Source organism: Ranitomeya imitator, chromosome 1 (assembly GCF_032444005.1).
Source record: "Ranitomeya imitator isolate aRanImi1 chromosome 1, aRanImi1.pri, whole genome shotgun sequence".
Taxonomy (NCBI): domain Eukaryota; kingdom Metazoa; phylum Chordata; class Amphibia; order Anura; family Dendrobatidae; genus Ranitomeya; species Ranitomeya imitator.
Genome location: NC_091282.1, coordinates 607,163,192 through 607,184,046, shown reverse-complemented (window position 1 = coordinate 607,184,046; position 20,855 = coordinate 607,163,192). Strand labels below are relative to the sequence as shown.

The window sequence follows — 20,855 nt, the reverse complement described above, 5'->3', positions numbered from 1 at the left end:
GGTATTTGTCTGTAATATTGCAATATTTCTACTTCTATATTCTAATTATTTAATCTTATATAGCAATATTATAGGTATTATTAGAAATATTAAAAATAAAATTCCTCCAGGAAGAGTAATATTAGTAATATATCCCCATCTGGGATTTGGGGGCGGGGACAGCATGCGCCTGTGTAATTTCAAATGCCAGGACTCAAGAAGTATCGTTTCTCCTTGCGGAGAGTGACATGATAAGCATGTCGAGGTGAGGAGACTTAAAGCCGCAATGCTCCTCTGGGAAATATGCAAATTGTCTCTTCAGAGAGGAAGAAGACTAGAACTCTAGTGCCACCTATTGGAAGTAGCAATCTAGAGTTCTAGTCCTCTTCCTCTCTGAAGAGACAATTTGCATATTTCCCAGAGGAGCATTGCGGCTTTAAGTCTCCTCACTTCGACATGCTTATGATGTCACTCTCCACAAGGAGAAACGATACTTCTTGGATCCCGTCAGATGCCTCTCACTCAGCCAAACCAGATCTCTACTTTTCACAGATGAGGGGCAGTACCCCGAAACACAGTGTCTACAAATTGAGATTCCAGTTTGGCTATTATCCTAAGTCATGTGACAAGGCTCGTTAAAGAGTCGACATTGACTGTTAGGATTGCTACTTCCAATAGGTGGCACTAGAGTTCTAGTGCTCTTCCTCTCTGAAGAGACAATTTGCACAATGCCAGGACTGAATGTCTGTCCCAGTCTGTGCCTGCTCACCTGCGCCCAGCCTGTGTGTGTCCCATCCAGCTCCTCAGGCATGTGGTAGTGCAGGACTGTCACAGTCACAGACATGGCCCTGGACCATCAGAGGGGCGCACTCGCCATCGGGGCCTGGGCTGCTCCCCAGTGTTTGTGTGTGGTCACTTCAACAGACATGGCGGTGTGCAGTGCGGCTGTGTCTGCTAGTAATGACAGGGCGACACACAAGCACAATTAAATGTGCAGTGTCGCCCCTGCATGTGCAACTACTTCCAGCCGGGCCCAGCATACACTGCTTTCTCTGGCTGGAAAGCTAAGTCAGCCAAGAGGTGTGGCATCCTTATGCAAATCCAGTCAGAGAGTTCAGCCGGGAGCAGTGCAGGACTATTATTATTATTATTATACATTTTTATAGCGCCATTTATTCCATGGCACTTTACATGTGAATACGAGGCAAATATAGACAAATACATTAAACATGAGCAGATAACAGGCACACGGGTACATAAGGAGGGAGGACCCTGCCCGCGAGGGCTCACAGTCTGCAGGGGATGGGTGATGAAACACTAGGAGAGGGTAGGGCAGGTTGCGCGGCGGTTCAGTAACTAGAAAGTAGGAGCTAGGAGGAGCCAGGTAGAGAGTGACGGCAGTGCACACATTTAATTAAAGGCATACAGCACAGCCGTTGTGGTCTGACTCTGGTGGGCAGGGCTGCCACTAGGAATTTCGGGGCCCCATACTGGAAATTTATTGGGGCCCTCTTGAGACTCCGCCCAGGCTCCACCCCTCGAACTGTCCACAGCCCCACCACTCTGTCATGGAAAAACTACACTTCTCACCAGTCACATATCAACAGTTCCCATCACCAGATCACACATATAGCCAGCAGCTTTTGCTTTGGCTAAAAGATATTTAAAGCTGCCAAAACGACAAGTGAAACTCTTCTGGCCGAGCTCTACTCTACTCTATCCTATTAATCATTTGTTAAAATATCCAATTGTCACGATAACATAAATTTGCCATAGTCTGAGTATACTTCCAGAACTTTTCTGACATACACCCAAAGCCCTTTGCAGACACATGCTGCATCTTTTATCCCTCGCGCACCCCCTTCTCCCAACACAAGTAAGCTTTCCTTTTCTACGCGTCTGCCACCCACTCCCTCTCCCCTGCTGTAACATGAGACCCTAGTGTGTGCTGAGCTAGAACAAAGAGCAGTCCTGTGACCAGCAAATCTGGATGTCAGAAGCACATGTTTTCTTTGTCTTTGCAAGCTTAAATATCATTGCACAGATTAACAATAACTACATTTTTGGCATGTGCCTCGGTAAAACCACCACCCCGTGAGCTTTCTAAGCTCCAGAACCAGCAGAATCTGAGAAATGAATTTCTACTTAACTGGGTCATACAGCCACTTTATGTTTAGGCTTAATAGAAAACTAATTCCAGAACAAGAGCAATCATGGATCCGCCATCGCTCAGCGAGGTTTCCACCCAGAGATATGGAATTAATAAGGTGTTACTAAGTTTTCTGTCGTTTTGGAAAGGGGAGTACACTCCATAGCTCCACCCACCGAGGTCACCCAAAGGAAGCTATAACAATAGCAGGCTCATTTTAGACTGTGTTCAGACCTGGGGAGGACAGCAAACACCAACCATGCTATGGACTGACTCTTTGCCTTTGGGAACCCGTCCCCAAACCACATGGCTGGCCTGTAATAGAAACATGTAAGCTAATCTTTAATCCATCTTTATTTTAATAATAATCTTATAATAATAATCTTTATTTTTATATAGCGCTAACATATTCCGCAGCGCTTTACAGTTTGCACACGTTATCATCGCTGTCCCCGATGGGGCTCACAATTTAAATTCCCTATCAGTATGTCTTTGGAATGTGGGAAGAAACCGGAGTACCCAGAGGAAACCCACGCAAACACGGAGAGAACATACAAACTCTTTGCAGATGTTGTCCTGCGTGGGATTAGAACCCAGGACTCCAGTGCTGCAAGGCTGAAGTGCTAACCACTGCACCACCGTGCTGCCCGTCACATTTTGTAACATCTTTTTATACTTTTGTAAACACTGCCTATTCTTTTTGGAGTAAAAGCTATAATAATTATTAGTCTGTTCTCCTTGCTCTAAACGTACCACCACGTCCTCAGAACTAAGTCAACCCTACTGATTGGGTTGGCTTCTAACCCGATACCAATTATAAAATCAGGAGCTGTGGCAGTGATGTGTTCTGGGCTTGTTGGGAGACTCTGACAGTGACAGACAGAGATTTATAATCTGGGCATAGTTATATAGCCCTCACTGCAGCATGTGAAACAGCCAGTACACAGCAAGGTGGCCCTTCTGGCAGTTACTTATCCCAGGTGTAGTTCCCTGACTGACCTGAGGGTAAGGGGGGCTCCAGAGAGCTGCAAGATTCAAACCTGAACTGGAAAGTGGGATATAATATATCCCCTGACAAGCTGGAGACAACCAAACACCCCCGATCTATGACATATTGGTGGCAGCAGTGGGATATACAAATAGATCCCCCCTGTAATTCATGACACCAATACAATTAAGGCATATTTTTAAATATTTTTAAATTTTTAATAGGACCAATAATATCACATACAAGGGACAAATACCACCGTACCATGACCAGACACCATATTATCACGACATAGTGACCTATAATACCATATACTAGGAACAAATACCATCACATCATGTGCAGACCACATATTACCACCCCAGTGACCGAATAATATCACATACAAGGGACAAATACCACCCCACCATAACAAGATCACATATTACCACATGGTGACTGTAACGGGGTCTACCAAGCTGGGGTACCTCTTTCAGTACCACCCCGTGTTTCAGGAGGTCCACTCTGTTTTGGCTGGAGTCTGAATGAAAGACGCTGGCTGGAATTCCTTGATTACGTGAGAGCATATAAAAGCTGACTGCTACTCCGCGTATTTCCAGTCTAAAAGAACAACCTTTATTTACAGCACACAGAATATATAACACAGATACACAGGGCAGGCCAATAGGAACACAGCAGGCCAGACCTACATTACAATAGCCGCAGGGGGCCGGAGCCTGCCAATATTTACTGTGGGAATTACAAAGGTGGGGGGAGGTTAAAAAGAGAATATCTTGTCCAGGGGCGCAGCCTGTGGACTGATGCATTTCACATGGAAACTATTATACATACATATACTGCATAATATTCTTGGTGCTGGGGGGTTCTGTAACACGGCTCCCCTTTTCAGCTACGCGATCGGCATACACAGTCTGATCCTTAACGGATCGGTTTGGGGATGACCGAAGTTTGTGGGGTTATGGAGTTCCGTTTGTCGACTTAGTCCATCGGCGTTACCGCTTTGTTTGCCGGGTCGGTAGTGGATGGTTGTAGGGCTAAACTCCACCGCAGTAATCTGGCGTTGTCTCCGGAGACCAGATTAAGCCAGACTAGGGGATTATGGTCCGTTAGGAGGGAAAACTGTCGTCCATACAAATATGGTTGTAACTTTTTGAGTGCCCATACTATTGCCAGGCACTCCTTCTCGATGGCCGCATAGCTCACTTCACGGGGCAGTAGTTTCCGACTCAGGTAAGCTACCGGGTGTTCTTGGCCGTCCGGCCGGACTTGGCTTAGTACTGCCCCCAATCCAAACATAGAAGTGTCTGTGTGGACAAGGAAACGTTTAGTTGGATCTGGTGCGGCAAATACAGGGGTATTGGTGAGGTCGTCCTTTAGCTGGCGGAAGGCTTCCTCACACTCTGGGGTCCAGGTTACCTGATGGGGTTGGTTCTTACGGGTCAGACCAGTGAGGGGCTTGGCTACGCTGCTGTAATTGGGAACGAATTTCCTGTAATACCCCGCTGTCCCTAGAAACGCCATGACCTGGGTTTTAGTGCGTGGGGTGGGCCATTTGGCTATGGCCTCAATCTTGGCTGGTTCTGGTCTCTGTTTCCCACTTCCCACCCAATGCCCTAAATACTGAACCTCTGCTTTGCCCACGTGACACTTGTTTGGGTTCAGGGTGATTCTGGCCTTGTGGATCCTGTCTAATACTGTCTCTAGGTGATTTAGATGCTCTTCCCATGTCGCGCTGTAGATGGCGTTGTCATCCAGGTAGGCACACGCATAGTCCTGGAGACCATCCAGAAGCCGGTCAGCCAGCCTCTGGAAGGTCGCCGGGGCAGTCTTCATCCCGAATGGCATAACTCGAAACTGTAATAAGCCAAATGGGGTGACAAATGCCGACTTGGGAATAGCATCAGGACTAAGGGGAATCTGCCAGTAGCCTTTGCATAGATCGATGGTGGTCAAATACTTTGCCCCTGTCAGCCGGTCTAACAAGTCATCCACACGCGGCATGGGATACGCATCCGTCACTGTTTTCTCATTGAGCTTACGATAGTCTACACAAAACCGTGTAGTCCCATCCTTCTTGGGCACTAACACTACGGGGGATGCCCAGGGACTATCTGACTCTTCAATGACCCCAAAACGCAACATCTCTTGTATCTCTTGTCGCATCCCTTCTCGTACAGACTCAGGGATGCGGAAGGGGGGTTGTCGCAGGGGGGGTCTGATCCTGGGTCTCAACCTTGTGTTGTGCCAGGTGAGTGTAGCCTGGTTTCCCCGAAAACATCCTCTGTCGCTGCCTCAACAACTCCTCCGCCTGCTGTCTCTCCCGGGGACCTAAGTCTTCACCCCAGTGTACCTGGTCCCATGTTTTAGACTGAGTCCTCTCCCCTAAGACATCAGGCAAGGGATGTCCGGCTAAATCCTCCACCACACCATGGTCAGCCAACATATTACCACCACATAGTAACTGAATACTACAATACTGATCATTAATAAAAAAAACCGCAATGCTAATATCACCATAAGTGCCGTTTTACAAAGGAGATCCTGCCCCATCTGTCACATGATCCTACCCCATCTGTCCCATGATCCTGCCCCACCTGTCCCGTCATCCTGCCCCATCTGTCCCATCTTCCTGCCCCATTTGTCCCATGATCCTGCCCCATGATCCTGTCCCATCTGTCTCCATTGTATCCATCCTGCCCATGGTCCTGCACCATGTGTCTCCATCCTACCCCATGATCCTGTGTAACACCCCAGGTAACCGGTTGTTACAGTGATGTTACCTTTCTTTGGGGGAGGGTGATGGCATGCCTGGAAGCAAGGAAGATCCCTTTAAGGCCGGGGTCACACTGGCGTATTGCATCCGATGTGAGAGCATCGGATGCAATATGCTAATGACACTCGGCTCCTGCTCGCAGCAGAGCAGGAGCCGAGTGTCATGCATCTGTGCTCCGATTCTCTGGCACAGGGAGGATTGGAGCACAGCTGCGGAGGAGGCGGAGAAATTAATTTCTCCATCTCCTCCATTGCTGGGGTCCGCTTATAGCGCTCATCACTCGGATGTTATCCGAGTGGTGTGCGCTGTCTCACTCGCACCCATAGGCTTATATGGGTGCGAGTGAGCCGAGAGTTTTCCTCGGTCTGTGACAATCGCAGCATGCTGCGAGTGTCTCGGACCGAGGAAAACGGCTGACAAAAAGTCGGCTGCTGGGAGCGGCACCATATGCTAACATTGGTCCAAGTGCAATGCGATTTTTTTATCGCATTGCACTCGGCCGTATTACGGTCTAGTGTGACCCTGGCCTAACAGGTAGTACACCTACGTGCAACACATTCTGATTTCGGGCCAGAAGGGGGAGCTCTGAATCCGGTTTCAGGGGAGCTTCCCCCACATATATATATTTTCTGGCTTGAAGGAGGAGTTAGGGAGTTGAGTGAGAGACAGTGAAGGAGAGAGGAGGGTGAGCAGAGCTGGGGCTGTGCAGCTACGTGTGGTGCTGCAGCTCCAGGCTAGAGAGAAAAAGCAGGAGCGTTGCATTGATAGCAAGTGCCTGAGGGGAGAAGCACAGGAGAACAAAGGAGCTGGAAGGGAGCTGTGGTTGCGCTCCTTCCAAGCTGAAGCGCAGGAACCAGGCACTGGGAGCCTGAGGCTGTGTAATACTTTATGTCCAACAGCAGGAGTGGAGGACAGTAGATTTTAAGTCCGTACCCCAACCTGAAGGTACAGCAACACACAGAGCCCGAGTCATGATAGAGACTCTGTAAAAAGACTCGAGTCGCCTACCATGAAGGTACTATCCCAGGACAGGAGGGAGAGGACATTGACAGAAGCCACAGGCAGTAAGGAACTCATTTAAAAGCGCGAGACGGAAGGCTTACGAATCTCACCTGGGAAAGGGATCTGTAATTGCTTCCAGGTCGACCGGACCTCACCAACACCTGTTTCTGATACTCTGGACTGTGGCTGTCTACCATCAGTAAACCAGGTAAAGAGACTGCAACCCTGTGTCCTCCGTTTATTTTCCGGCACCACACCATCCTTCCAACTACATCGGGAGCCCTGGAGACCCAACTTCACCTGTGGGAAGCCATACCATCCCTGCTGCCATAACATCACCCCAGAGGACACCTTTAAGCAGCGTCGGTCACTCCTGACCGAGTACCACAGGTGGCATCACAAACTTTTATTTTTTCACAAACCCCTTTAAAGACCGTCCCTTTTATTTGGGCACCCAGGGCTATGGACCGAGTCACCGCCACCGTGAAACATTCCATTAATTACCGGACCTGGTAACTAGTAACCCACGGCCCTGGCGCGCATTCCACCTGCACCATATGTCTCCATGCTGTGTAGAAATCGCAGGAACACGGGATGTCATCATGGACAGGAGGCAGATTAAGAGTTAACAGTTTTATTTAACAATAAACACACTCCATGCAGGGACTGATAGATGGCAGGGAAGTGATAGGAAATAGGGCAGAACTGGGAGAGTGGCAGGTTAGGACAGGGACAAACGATAGTTCAGTAACTAAAGAGGTGAAACATATCAGACGTAGTCTTCTTGTGTGCGGCGTCTCAGGGTTCCAAAGGTGGCACCGACAGCAGCGGCACTTGAGGTCTCGAAGTCTGTGACTAACTGGGATCCAGTGGTGGCACCGACAACAGCAGCGCGTGATGTCTCGATGAAGTCTTTGAGGAGAGAGTTACCTTCCCGTGCCCACGTGCAGGGTCGGCCTGGCCTGGCGGGGTATCTTGGAAATCCCTGGTGGGCCATTGTCTCTGGGGACAGGAGAGGAGAAGAAGAAGAAAAAAAAAAGTCTGTGGTTTTTAGGGAACAGGCCCTTTAAAAGCGCAGACAGAGAAAGTGCAGAGGCGTGGGCGTGCGCACGTAGCGTTCATTACCTGAACCGCTGCGGCGCGCATCCCGATATTAGCTGTTAATTGTGCACCCATCGTCATCAGCGGCCTCTGCTAGGTCAGCAGCCATTTTACTATGTGCGTGCCGACCTGCCGAGGAGGAGGAGGAGGATGCCACCGCCGGGAGCGCAGGCAGGTAAGAGGAAACGTCTGTGTCTCTGTCTGTCTATGTCACTACGTCTGTGTATGTCTGTCGCTCTCTGTCTGTCTCTCTGTCTCTCCATGAGGCCAGTATAAGGGGCCAGGATGGGTAAATGGGGGGGAGCAGGAATAAAGGACAAGGATGGATATAAGGGGGGCGGCAGGATGGATATATGGGGGGCAGGGAAAAAGGACCAGGATGGATATAAGGAGGGCAGCAAGATGAATATATGCGGGGGCAGGAAAAAGAACCAGGATGGATATAAGGGAGGTGGCAGGATGGATATATGGGGGGGGGGCAGGAAAAAAGAACCAGGATGGATATAAGGGGAGAAGCAGAATGGATATATGGGGGCAGGAAAAAAGAACCAGGATGGATATAAGGAGGGCAGCAGGATGGATATATGGGGGTAGGAAAAAAGGACCAGGATGGATATAAGGATGCGGCAGGATGGATATATGGGGGGGCAGGAAAAAAGGACCAGGATGGATATAAGGAGGGCAGCAGGATGGATATATAGGGGGGGCAGGAAAAAAGGACCAGGATGGATATAAGGGGGCGGCAGGATGGATATTTGGGGGCGAGCAGGAAAAAAGGACCAGGATGGATATAAGGAGGGCAACAGGATGGATATATGGAGGGGGCAAGAAAAAAAGACCAGGTTGGATATAAGGGGGCTGCAGGATGGATATATGGGGGCAGGAAAAAAGGACCAGGATGGATATAAGGGGACCGGCAGGTTGGATATATGGGGGGGCAGGAAAAAAGGACCAGGATTAATATAAGGAGGGTGGCAGGACAAAGAACTAGGATGGATACATGTGAGAGGCCAGCATGGATACATATAGGAAGACCAGGATATATATGGGGGGGACAGAACAAAGGACCAGGATGCATATATACAGTTAGGTCCATATATATTTGGACAGAGGCAACATTTTTCTAATTTTGGTTATAGACATTACCACAGTGAATTTTAAACAAAACAATTCAGATGCAGTTGAAGTTCAGACTTTCAGCTTTCATTTGAGGGTATCCACATTAAAATTGGATGAAGGGTTTAGGAGTTTCAGCTCCTTAACATGTGCCACCCTGTTTTTAAAGGGACCAAAAGTAATTGGACAATTGAATCCAAAGCTATTTCATGGAAAGGTGTGGGCAATCCCTTCGTTATGTCCTTCTCAATTAAGCAGATAAAAGGCCTGGAGTTGATTTGAGGTGTGGTGCTTGCATTTGGAAGGTTTTGCTGTGAAGTAAACATGCGGTCAAAGGAGCTCTCCATGCAGGTGAAACAAGTCATCCTTAAGCTGCGAAAACAGAAAAAATCCATCCGAGAAATTGCTACAATATTAGGAGTGGCAAAATCTACAATTTGGTACATCCTGAGAAAGAAAGAAAGCACTGGTGAACTCATCAATGCAAAAAGACCTGGGCACCCACGGAAGACAGTGGTGGATGATCGCAGAATAATCTCCATGGTCAAGAGAAACCCCTTCACAACAGCTAACCAAGTGAACAACACTCTCCAGGAGGTCGGCGTATCAATATTCTAATCTACCATAAAGAGAAGACTGCATGAAAGTAAATACAGAGGGTTCACTGCACGGTGCAAGCCACTCACAAGATTCAAGAATAAAAAGGCTAGACTGGACTATGCTAAAAAACATCTAAAAAAGTCAGCAAAATTCTGGAAGAACTTTCTTTGGACAGATGAAACCAAGATCAACCTCTACCAGAATGATGGAAAGAGAAAAGTATGGCGAAGGCGTGGTCCAGCTCATGATCCAAAGCATACCACATCATCTGTAAAACACGGCGGAGGCAGTGTGATGGCTTGGGCATGCATGACTGCCAGTGGCAGGGCCGCCATCAGGGCACTACAGCCGTGACTGGCGTATGGGGCCCGGTGAGCAGAGGGGGCCCGCATCGGGCCCCCTCTTACCTGCTCACCGGGCCCCTACCGGCAGCCGCAGGCTGAACCGGGCCCTTAGCGGCGGCCGGCGCTACAGCTGTACGCTATTGACGTGCGGGCCCGCGCCCGCACGTCAACAGTTAACAGCCGCCAGCCGCAGCGTGCAGGTCGCCGGCGTCTGACGTCAGTCGCCGGCGAGTGCACGGTGCAGCTGCGGGGAGAGAGGAGCGCGGCAGGTAAGTAGAACTTTTTTGTTTTTTTGAGAGCTGCGATGCGGGGGGGGGGGGGGCCCAGGGCAGTAAAGCTGGACACAGGGTGGGGGCCCGGGGGCAGTAAAGCTGGACACAGGGTGGGGGCCGGGGGGCAGTAAAGCTGGACACAGGGTGGGGGCCGGGGGGCAGTAAAGCTGGACACAGGGTGGGGGCCGGGGGGCAGTAAAGCTGGACACAGGGTGGGGGCCCGGGGGCAGTAAAGCTGGACACAGGGTGGGGGCCGGGGGGCAGTAAAGCTGGACACAGAGTGGGGGCCGGGGGGCAGTAAAGCTGGACACAGGGTGGGGGCCCAGGGCAGTAAAGCTGGATACAGGGTGGGGGCCGGGGGGCAGTAAAGCTGGACACAGGGTGGGGGCCGGGGGGCAGTAAAGCTGGACACAGGGTGGGGGCCCGGGGGCAGTAAAGCTGGACACAGGGTGGGGGCCGGGGGGCAGTAAAGCTGGACACAGGGTGGGGGCCCAGGGCAGTAAAGCTGGATACAGGGTGGGGGCCGGGGGGCAGTAAAGCTGGACACAGGGTGGGGGTCGGGGAGCAGTAAAGCTGGACATGGTGGGGGCCCGGGGGCAGTAAAGCTGGACACAGGGTGGGGGCCGGGTGGCAGTAAGGCTGGACACAGGGTGGGGGCCGGGGGGCAGTAAAGCTGGACACAGGGTGGGGGCCGGGGGGCAGTAAAGCTGGACACAGGGTGGGGGCCCAGGGCAGTAAAGCTGGACACAGGGTGGGGGCCGGGGGGCAGTAAAGCTGGACACAGGGTGGGGGCCGGGGGGCAGTAAAGCTGGACACAGGGTGGGGGCCCGGGGGCAGTAAATCTGGATACAGGGTGGGGACCCGGGGGCAGTAAAGCTGGACACAGGGTGGGGGCTGGGGGGCAGTAAAGCTGGACACAGGGTGGGGGCCCGGGGACAGTAAAGCTGGACACAGGGTGGGGGCCCGGGGGCAGTAAAGCTGGACACAGGGTGGGGGCCGGGGGGCAGTAAAGCTGGACACAGGGTGGGGGCCGGGGGGCAGTAAAGCTGGACACAGGGTGGGGGCCGGGGGGCAGTAAAGCTGGACACGGGGGGGCAGAGTGCTGGGCAGAGTGCTGGACAGAGATGGGCAGAGTGCTGGACAGAGATGGGGCAGAGTGCTGAACAGAGATGGTGCAGAGTGCTGAACAGAGATGGGGCAGAGTGCTGAACAGAGATGGGGCAGAGTGCTGGACAGAGATGGGGCAGAGTGCTGGACAGAGATGGGGCAGAGTGCTGAACAGAGATGGGGCAGAGTGCTGGACAGAGATGGGGCAGAGTGCTGGACAGAGATGGGGCAGAGTGCTGAACAGAGATGGGGCAGAGTGCTGAACAGAGATGGGGCAGAGTGCTGGACAGAGATGGGGCAGAGTGCTGGACAGAGATGGGGCAGAGTGCTGGACAGAGATGGGGCAGAGTGCTGGGCAGAGATGGGGCAGAGTGCTGGGCAGAGATGGGGCAGAGTGCTGGACAGAGATGGGGCAGAGTGCTGGACAGAGATGGGGCAGAGTGCTGGGCAGATATGGGGCAGAGATGGGGCAGAGTGCTGGACAGAGATGGGGCAGAGTGCTGGACAGAGATGGGGCAGAGTGCTGGACAGAGATGGGGCAGAGTGCTGGACAGAGATGGGGCAGAGTGCTGGACAGAGATGGGGCAGAGTGCTGGACAGAGATGGGGCAGAGTGCTGGACAGAGATGAGGCAGGATTGGAAACAGATGGGGCAGAGTGCTGGACACAGATGGGGCAGGATTGGACACAGATGGGGCAGGATTGGACACAGATGGGGCAGGATTGGAAACAGATGGGGCAGGATTGGAAACAGATGGGGCAGAATGGAGACAGATGGGGCAGGATGGATACGATGGAGACAGATGGGGCAGGATGGGGAGATCATATGGGGCAGAATGGATACCCATGAGGGCAGGATGGGAGAACATATGGCTGGAGCCTGGAATGAGACACACGGGGGGCTAGGATGGCGAATATTACCATAGGGGCTATTTAAGGGATATTATTATTGCAGTGATGTATTTATTTTATTTTTTGAGTATACTGTTTTAAATGGGGGGGGGAGGTCCTGTTACTGTGTAGAGTGATACTATGTTGCCTTCTTCATGTGGTGTAATGTAGAAGTTGGGAAAATTAAGTAATGTGTTCTACAAGCGGAACTCGAGATAACTGTTTTATTTCCTGCAGAGACGAGTCCTGGCTGGATGAAGTGATGGCGGTCTGTGCTGGATGAAAGATGAAGGACTTCACCTAGAGACGTCACTGGTGAGTCAGTGTTACCTATACACTGACACTATACACTGTATACTATATACAGAGGTCCTGTGTACAATGTCACCAGTGATCACTGTATTACCTATACATTATATACAGAGCTCCTGTGTATAATGTCACCGGTGATCACTGTATTACCTGTACACAGACACTGCATACTAATTACAGATCTCCTGTGTATAATGGCACTGCTGGTGATAGTATTGTGTTTTTTTTTTAATTACTGATCAGTATTGTAGTATTCAGTCATTTGTGGTTATATGCGGTCTGGTCATGGTGTAGCGGTATTTGTTCCTTGTATTTTATATTATTCGATCACTGTGGTGGTAATAGGTCATCTGGTCATAGTGCGGTGGTATTTGTTCCTTGTATGTAGTATTATAGGTCATTTTAAAAATTGAAAAATAAATAAAAATATACCTAAATTGTATTGCATATTTTAACAAATATTTAGTAGGTTACAGTAGAGTAGGGCCCGGCCAAAAGTGTCTACAGTGTTATGGTGGCGGCTTAAAAAATCTTTTGGCCAAAACAAAAGCTGCCGGCTATATGTGTGATCTGGTGATGGGAACTGTCAATGTGTGATAGGTGAGAAGTGGAGATTTTCCAAGAGAGAGCGGTGGGACTGTGGACAGTTCGAGGGGTGGAGCCTGGAGGCGGGGCTGGGGTGGAGCCTGGGCGGAGTTTCAAGGGGGCCCCGAAAATTTTGCCAGTATGGGGCCCCGAAATTTCTAGTGGCAGCCCTGGCCAGTGGCACTGGGTAACTAGTGTTTATTGATGATGTGACACAGGACAGAAGCAGCCGAATGAATTCTGAGGTATTCAGAGCCATACTGTGTGCTCAGATCCAGCCAAATGCAGCCAAACTGATTGGTCCTCGTTTCATACTACAGATGGACAATGACCCAAAACATAAAGCCAAAGCAACCCAGGAGTTTATTAAAGCAAAGAAGTGGAATATTCTTGAATGGCCAAGTCAGTCACTTGATCTCAACCCAATTGAGCATGCATTTCACTTGTTAAAGGCTACACTTCAGACAGAAAGGCCCCAAAACAAACAGCAACTGAAAACCACTGCAGTGAAGGCCTGGCAGAGCTTCAAAAAGGAGGAAACACAGCGTCTGGTGATGTCCATGAGTTCAAGACTTCAGGCAGTCATTGGCAACAAACGGTTTTCAACCAAGTACTAAAAATGAACATTTTATTTAACATTATTGAATCTGTCCAATTACTTTTGGTCCCTTTAAAAACAGGGTGGCACGTGTTAAGGAGCTGAAACTCCTAAACCCTTCATCCAATTTTAATGTGGATACCCTTAAATGAAAGCTGAAAGTCTGAACTTCAACTGCATCTGAATTGTTTTGTTTAAAATTCATTGTGGTAATGTCTATAAATAAAATTAGAAAAATGTTGTCTCTGTCCAAATATATATGGACCTAACTGTATGGGGGGGCCAGGATGGTTATATGGTAGAGCGAGGATGCATATACAGTATATAAGGGGCCAGGATCGATATATGGGGGGAGGATGGATTTATGGGAGGGGGCAGGACAAGGGAACAGGATGCAGATATATGGGGGAGATAGAATGCTTATAAATGGGAAGCCAGGATGGATATATGCTAGAGCCAGGATGCATATACAGTATATGGGGACCCAGGATCCATATATAGGGGCCAGGGTGGATTTATGTGGGGGGGGGGCAGGACAAGAGAACAGGATGCATATATATGGGGGCCAGAATGGATATATATATGGGGGGCCAGGAGGGATATATGGGGGAACAGGACAAGGATGAATATATATGGTGGAGCCAGGATGGATATATGGTAGAGCCAAGATGCATATATATAGGGGGCAGGAGGGATTTATGGGGGGGGGCAGGACAAGGGACCAGGATGCATATATATGGGGGGCCAGGATGCATATTTATGGGGGGTCCAGGATGCATACATATGGGGAGCCAGGATGGATATATATTGGGGAGAAAGGATGGGTATATCTGGGGGCTAGGATGGCTATATGTGGGAGCCAGGATGCATATTCTGTATAAGTGGGATCAGGATAGATATATGGGGGAGCCAGGATGGATTAAATGGGGGGGGAGGCCCAGACAATGGACCAGGATGGATATATAGGGGCAGGACAAGGGACATTTGGGGGCAGGCATGGATAGCTGGGGCAGGATGGATATCTGGGGGCCAGGCTGCACAAGGGACATAGGGGGGTAGGCTGGAGCATATTATAAAATAAAGGGGACCAGGCTGGGCGAGATTATTAAATAAATGGGTCCAGAATGAGGGACTTAATTACTGTTTGGGGGCCAGAATGAGAAACATGCTATATTAGTTTATGGTGACAAGTGGGGAGCATAACTTCTTTAGGGTCCAATTAGGGACATTATTACCACTGTAATATAATTTACTTTTTAGGAAACAGTTTTTCATGGAGGGAACAAAATGGGGGTCCTGTTATGTGCAGGGCGGCACTACGTCGCTTTTTTTCTTCATCTGACGTAGTGTAGAAGTTGGGGAAAAAATGGGGAAAGTGCTCTGGAAGTGATCAGCAATTGATGATTGTGTGTTATTTTTTGAATAGATGAGTCCTGGCTGAAAGAAGTAATGGCGGTCTATCCTGGCTGAAGAAGAAGGACTGGTGAGTCAGTGTACATATACACGCAGACTATACACTATATACTGTGTACAGAGTTCCTGTGTATAATGTCACCGGTGATCACTGTATTACCCGTACACTAACGCTATATACAGAGCTCTTGTGCTTAATGTCACTGATGATCCCTGTATTACCTGTACACTGACACTATATACAGAGCTCCTGTGTATAAGGTCACTGGTGATCACTGTATTACCTGTACACTGACACTATATACAGAGCTCCTGTGTATAATGTCACTGGTGATCACTGTATTATCTGTACACTGCCACTATATACAGAGCTCCCTTTGTATAATGTTACTGCTGATCTCTGTATTACCCATACACTGACACTATATACAGAACACCTGTGTATGATGTAACTGTTATGGGGGCGCACAGTAGATGTGCAGGAGCCGCCTGTGTTTTACAGTCGATGTTCCACTATAATGGGGATAACGACTGACAGATATTTGCATACAGCTGTAGGGTGGGCCCCAGACACCCCAGTCCAACCCTGACCACGTGTGTCTGGCATAGTACTGAGTCCAACATATAAAACCGCTGTACTGAGACTTCGCTCCACAGTATACACTGATCCTGGGTAACAGAGCATGGGCCTAGATGCCAGTCTCTCACGGGGTCGCACACCCGGTGCAGTCTCCAACGTTAAGTCTGAGTCACCTCCAGGCTTGGAGGATGGTGGGGGATTGCCGGTAGTTGTCCACCAGCGGTGAAACTGTATACATGGGTGCTGTCGAGTCGGCCAGGACATACGGATTGTTCTACCCTGTCAGTGTACACAGCACCTGACTCACCACTCAGCTTTCCGCCCTGGCTTTGTCTTCTTTCCTGCGCGCAGTGCTATTTATCTCAGTCCCGCCTACCACAGTCACATGCAAGGGCTCATCCTGGAAAGAATGTCTTCCCCCCGGCAACATGCAACATAACTGACAGCCCCGGTAGTTCCAGAGCTGGCGTGAGAAAGGTACCCCCCATACTGGTTCTTCCTCTTATATTCCCCCTCTCTTTTAGCTCGCCATTCCACAGGCAACAGTTTCTTTATCTCCCAATGACACTCTTCCAGACCTTGAACTATTTGACAAACTGATCTTGATTGTAGCTGGGTCGCCCACCAGGGCCGTGGGGCACTCGGTACCGGGTCCGGTCTTAAATGGGATGTCATGGTGGCTGCGACCCAGTCCATTGCCCTGGGCGCCCATGTAAAAGGGGTTATAAATTATAGTTTGTTGTGACGCCACCTGTGGTTTTCGGTTAGGGTGACCAATGCTGCTTTAAAGGGGGTCCTCTGGGGGATGTTGATGCAGCAGTGATGGTGATGCTTCCCACAGGTGAAGCGGGGTCCCCAGGGCTCGCAAGGTGTGCAGCAGAGATGTTGTATGCAAAGGAATAAATAGAGGACACAAGTTGTAAGAGTCTTTACTTGGTTTACTGTAGTTAGCAGGCCACAGTCCAGGGTACCAGGTACGAGTCCAGCAGTGGGCCGGCCGGCTTGGAGGCAATAGAGGGCCCCCTCTTCAGTTGAGGTCCGTGAGCCTTTCCTCCTTGCGCTGTTATATGAGGTCCCTGCTGCCTGAAGCTTACTAGCAAAGTCCTCCTTTCCCCTGTCCTAAGACAGGTACCTGCATGACGGGCAGCTTGAGCCTTTTTATAGGGACTCTATCATGCCCCAGGCTCCTCAGGTGCTGCTGCATCTCAGGTGTGGTGTGGGCCAATCACATAAAGTTCTTAGTCCACCGGTTTTGCCAAGTGGCATACAGTTCCACTAAGGCCTTGGGCTCACGGTACCCGGTTTCTGCGCTATGGCTCTGAGGGTGTCCTACCGCTGTTCCTCTCTGAGCCCTATATCTCTCCTCTGCTCCTTCCCTCTGTAGTTCCACCACACACAACCTTTCAGGTTTTTGCTCCTTCCAGAGGCTGCAGCTCCCTCGTGGCTGCCAGGCCTCTCTGTCTGCACTCAGTTCCAGACTTCCTTCTCCTTCAGTGTCTCTGAACAACTAACTAGCTCCTCCTCCAGATCACGATACATATAGCTTAGGGAAGCTCCCCTGAATCAGGGTCCTGAGCTCCCCCTCCTGGCCTGGATTTGAAATGTGTTTTGTGTGGGTGCCTTACCTGGTAAAGAGAACTCCATTGCCTCCAAGCGTGACATTACCCTCCCCAAAAGGAAGGCAACATCACTGTAACAACTGGTTGTACACCTGCAGTGGAATGTTCGGAGCGCCGTAAAGTAGGAGTAGTAGATTCCAGTGGAACAACTGAATCAGGTTGTCCTCGGGGACTGGTAGACATACTTTCCTCAGCCAAATTGTCGACGTCAGACTCTTCTTCTTCATCTCTCACAAGAACTGTTGGAACTTCATTTGGAGCATCCAGTATCTCCTGTTCAGGGTTGGGATCTCTTGATAAGCAAGGCCTAACACGTTCCAGTGAACTATGCGAGTAGGAGCACCTTCTTTCCCCTCAGGCTGAATTTCATATACAGGTCCCCTAGCATCGAGTCTTTGTTTCACCTGGCATGGGTTCTTCTCCCACGGGGGCTCCAGCTTGTCAGGAGGATGCCTCTCTCGTACCGGGACACAGTCCCCAGCTTGTAAGAGCTATCCCACGTAAGGGAGCGGTTCTGGGATGTTCCAGTTCTTGGAGCTTGGTCTGTACCAGATGATGTAAGGTCTGCAACTGATGTCGATGTTCACGAACCCATGTAGACACCCCTGTCCATGCGTAGTCTTCCTCAGGCTCTAGCTCCAGTTCTGTAATCCCCCTCCCTGGACGACTGAACAGAAAAGTGTAAGGTGTATGGCCGATGGTACTGTGTTTTTGGTTGTTATTTTATTGATAACAAATTTAAAATACATGCAATGTAAGAAAAGAGAAAATAAACAGATGGGGACAAGGCAGAGTAGCCCCAACGCAATCCTTACACAAGTTTAGACAATCATATGTAAGTACAAACAAAGTTCATGCACCAGCAGGTTTAAACAATCATATGTAAGTACAAAAAGAGGTGCATGCATCAGCAGGCTCAGGATGGGTAATGTAAACACAATGAGGAAGTATAAATCTGTATGTAAGTGTTTATATAGCTCCTAAAAATAAGGTATACAGATGGCTAGTTCCGCAAAAAACACAGTTTGTAGAAAGTTGTTATGTATGCTGAAAAGATAGCTGTGCATAATAGCTAGTAAAGTGACAGTGCAGAAGGCGGCCAAACAAACCACACAGTAGTGGGTGTAATTAAAGTGCGTAGTGCACAGTGGCATAGAACTACATAAAAGTACGGGCCAGCAAAATGACAGTTCAAAGCAGCTAAAGAAGTACTAAACATACTAATACGGGAACTATCAATAATACCCAAAAATCAAGGGCTGGTAAGTAACTAATATAGTGCGGCTGGATAGCAAATACAATGCTAAGTGCATATAAGTGTGGCACCCCTAGGGGTATTTGCCACAAAAATAGTTACTGACACTAAATACAAGCACTAAGATAGCAAAACTGCACTACCACCTCCGGCCAGAAGGGGGAGCTCCAGAGACTCCCCTTGATCCATTCTGGTCTGAGAGAAGAACTGGCAGTTGGGCTAAGGAGCTGAAAGTGAGAGGTCATACAACTGAATTTCTAACAGCCCTATGACGGTTTCCAGGCCCAAATCACCGGCCTGAGGAGAAAAGGGACAGAGAAAAAGGACATTGTGAGAACCGGGTAGCATTAATCACTACCCAGAACAGGCGCAAAGACGGATACCGGATCCGTGGCTGTATTCATTATATATAATACAGCAACCGGAAAACGTGAGGTGATATCAGCTTCACTAGGGCCGGACGCAGCAACAGACACAGAGTTCAGCGGTACTCCCGGAGGGGGTAAGCCGATAAAAGGACTCGGGTTGCCCGTCGAACCAGGACCCGGAGGGGACAGATTGGGCCGGCAGCCAGTTCAAATACAGCAGCAGGGCCATACAGAAACTGCGTACAATAAGAGGCGAAGACCCTGGCAGGGTCAAAGTAACTCAGAGTTCCCATACAGACTCCGGTGACAGGACTGGTTGTAAATCCTTTTATGTTGAAGTAAACTGGTTAAACGTTTCAGTGCCTCAGACTTTCATTTGGACAAAAGCTATCTATCCAGGATCGGGATCATCACCGCTGAGAGAACCTGCTGCTGATCAAGTAAGTGCCTGTTCCCTCATGATACCCCTTACACTGTGCATTGCCTGAGGCCACAGCACCGGGTCAAGCCACCCGTGACATACCCCTCAAGAGACAGACCCCATTGGTCCGGTGCTGGGTACCCCGGTCTCCTGGGCGTCACATAAGGTACCTGCGGTCATCCAAATACAGAGTGCAGACCACACTATTGAATAAAAAAAGGGGGAAGGAGCTGCAAATAAGAAACACCATATAAGTACCTGCTGGAAGGAGGATTGCTGAGGGGAGGAAAACCCTGAAGCGCGTTTCGCAACGTAGTTTCTTCCTGGGGGTCGTGGTAGTATGGGGGACACAGTGCGAACCTTATATAAGCGGCGTTTAAACTCGGCGCTGGCGTCCATCAGGCTCAATCCAGGAAGCGGCAGATCCGGCGTCCCACGTCACCAAGTCCCGCCCCACTCTGACGCGTCAGAAAGGTGGGGAGCAGGATGACGCGAAGGGACACGTTACTACGGCAACCCAGGACGGCCGACGGGCGCAAGCGCACCACGCTACAGAGGGAAGCACCATGGAGGAGCTAAGTAGGGAGATAGAGAAGACTATGCTAGACATGGGCAGAGCGCGGACCGTATGGGGTGTCATATGTTGCTAAAATATAAACAAGTGCCAGAGGAAAAAATATAATAATAATAATAAATAATAAAGGGGGATCAAAAAAAAAGAAGGAAGTGTGGTAAATAAAGGAAACAATATGAGCCTACTAAAGTGTGTGAAAGTAATGACTGCAAAGAAAAGTATATAATGCTATCAGTAAGTGACAAAAAGGAGGCAAGACTAGATGTTGGCCCACAAGGAGGCAAGTGTACGTGGGAATGCTGTGTAAAAAATACAATGTGCATAATACAATGTGCAAACATGTATATAAAAATAATAAATAACAGCAACGTTGATCTATTATAGATGAGTATGATGAAGTCCATCAAGGTGCAAGCAGGAAAGCCTGGATCAGTGACGTCACAGAGGGAAGTGAACAAGGTGAGTATCAGCAACTGGGTCATCTCGCATTCATGTACACAACATAAATAACTATGAAGAAGAAAAAACAACATATGTTAAAATCACATACAAAAGGTTGAGTAAGCCAGATAAAGAGATAAAACACATGCCAGATACCTATACACAAAGGATGTTAAAAGGCACAAGTATCCGTGCAAATAATTAAAATTAATACATAAAATGTAAATTAAAAAACACTGTGAATAAATTCTCAAGACAAGTTATGTTATTTAAAGAAAGGGAGCGAAGCTCATGACTTCATTTAGGCCCTTAGGTTGAAGTGAACCTATCCTAGAGATCCATCTAGTTTCAAGTTGAGCTAGTCTGGT

At 49.3% G+C, this 20,855-nt stretch overlaps 1 long non-coding RNA gene across 1 annotated transcript; it reads left to right on the top strand.

Moving 5' to 3' along the window:
* Positions 1–2,360: 2,360 nt before the first annotated feature.
* On the top strand, positions 2,361–14,011 carry LOC138657963 (uncharacterized). Its single transcript, XR_011317276.1, has 3 exons — positions 2,361–2,458; positions 12,559–12,636; positions 13,539–14,011. It is a non-coding gene; the product is annotated as an uncharacterized lncRNA (long non-coding RNA).
* Positions 14,012–20,855: the final 6,844 nt, after the last annotated feature.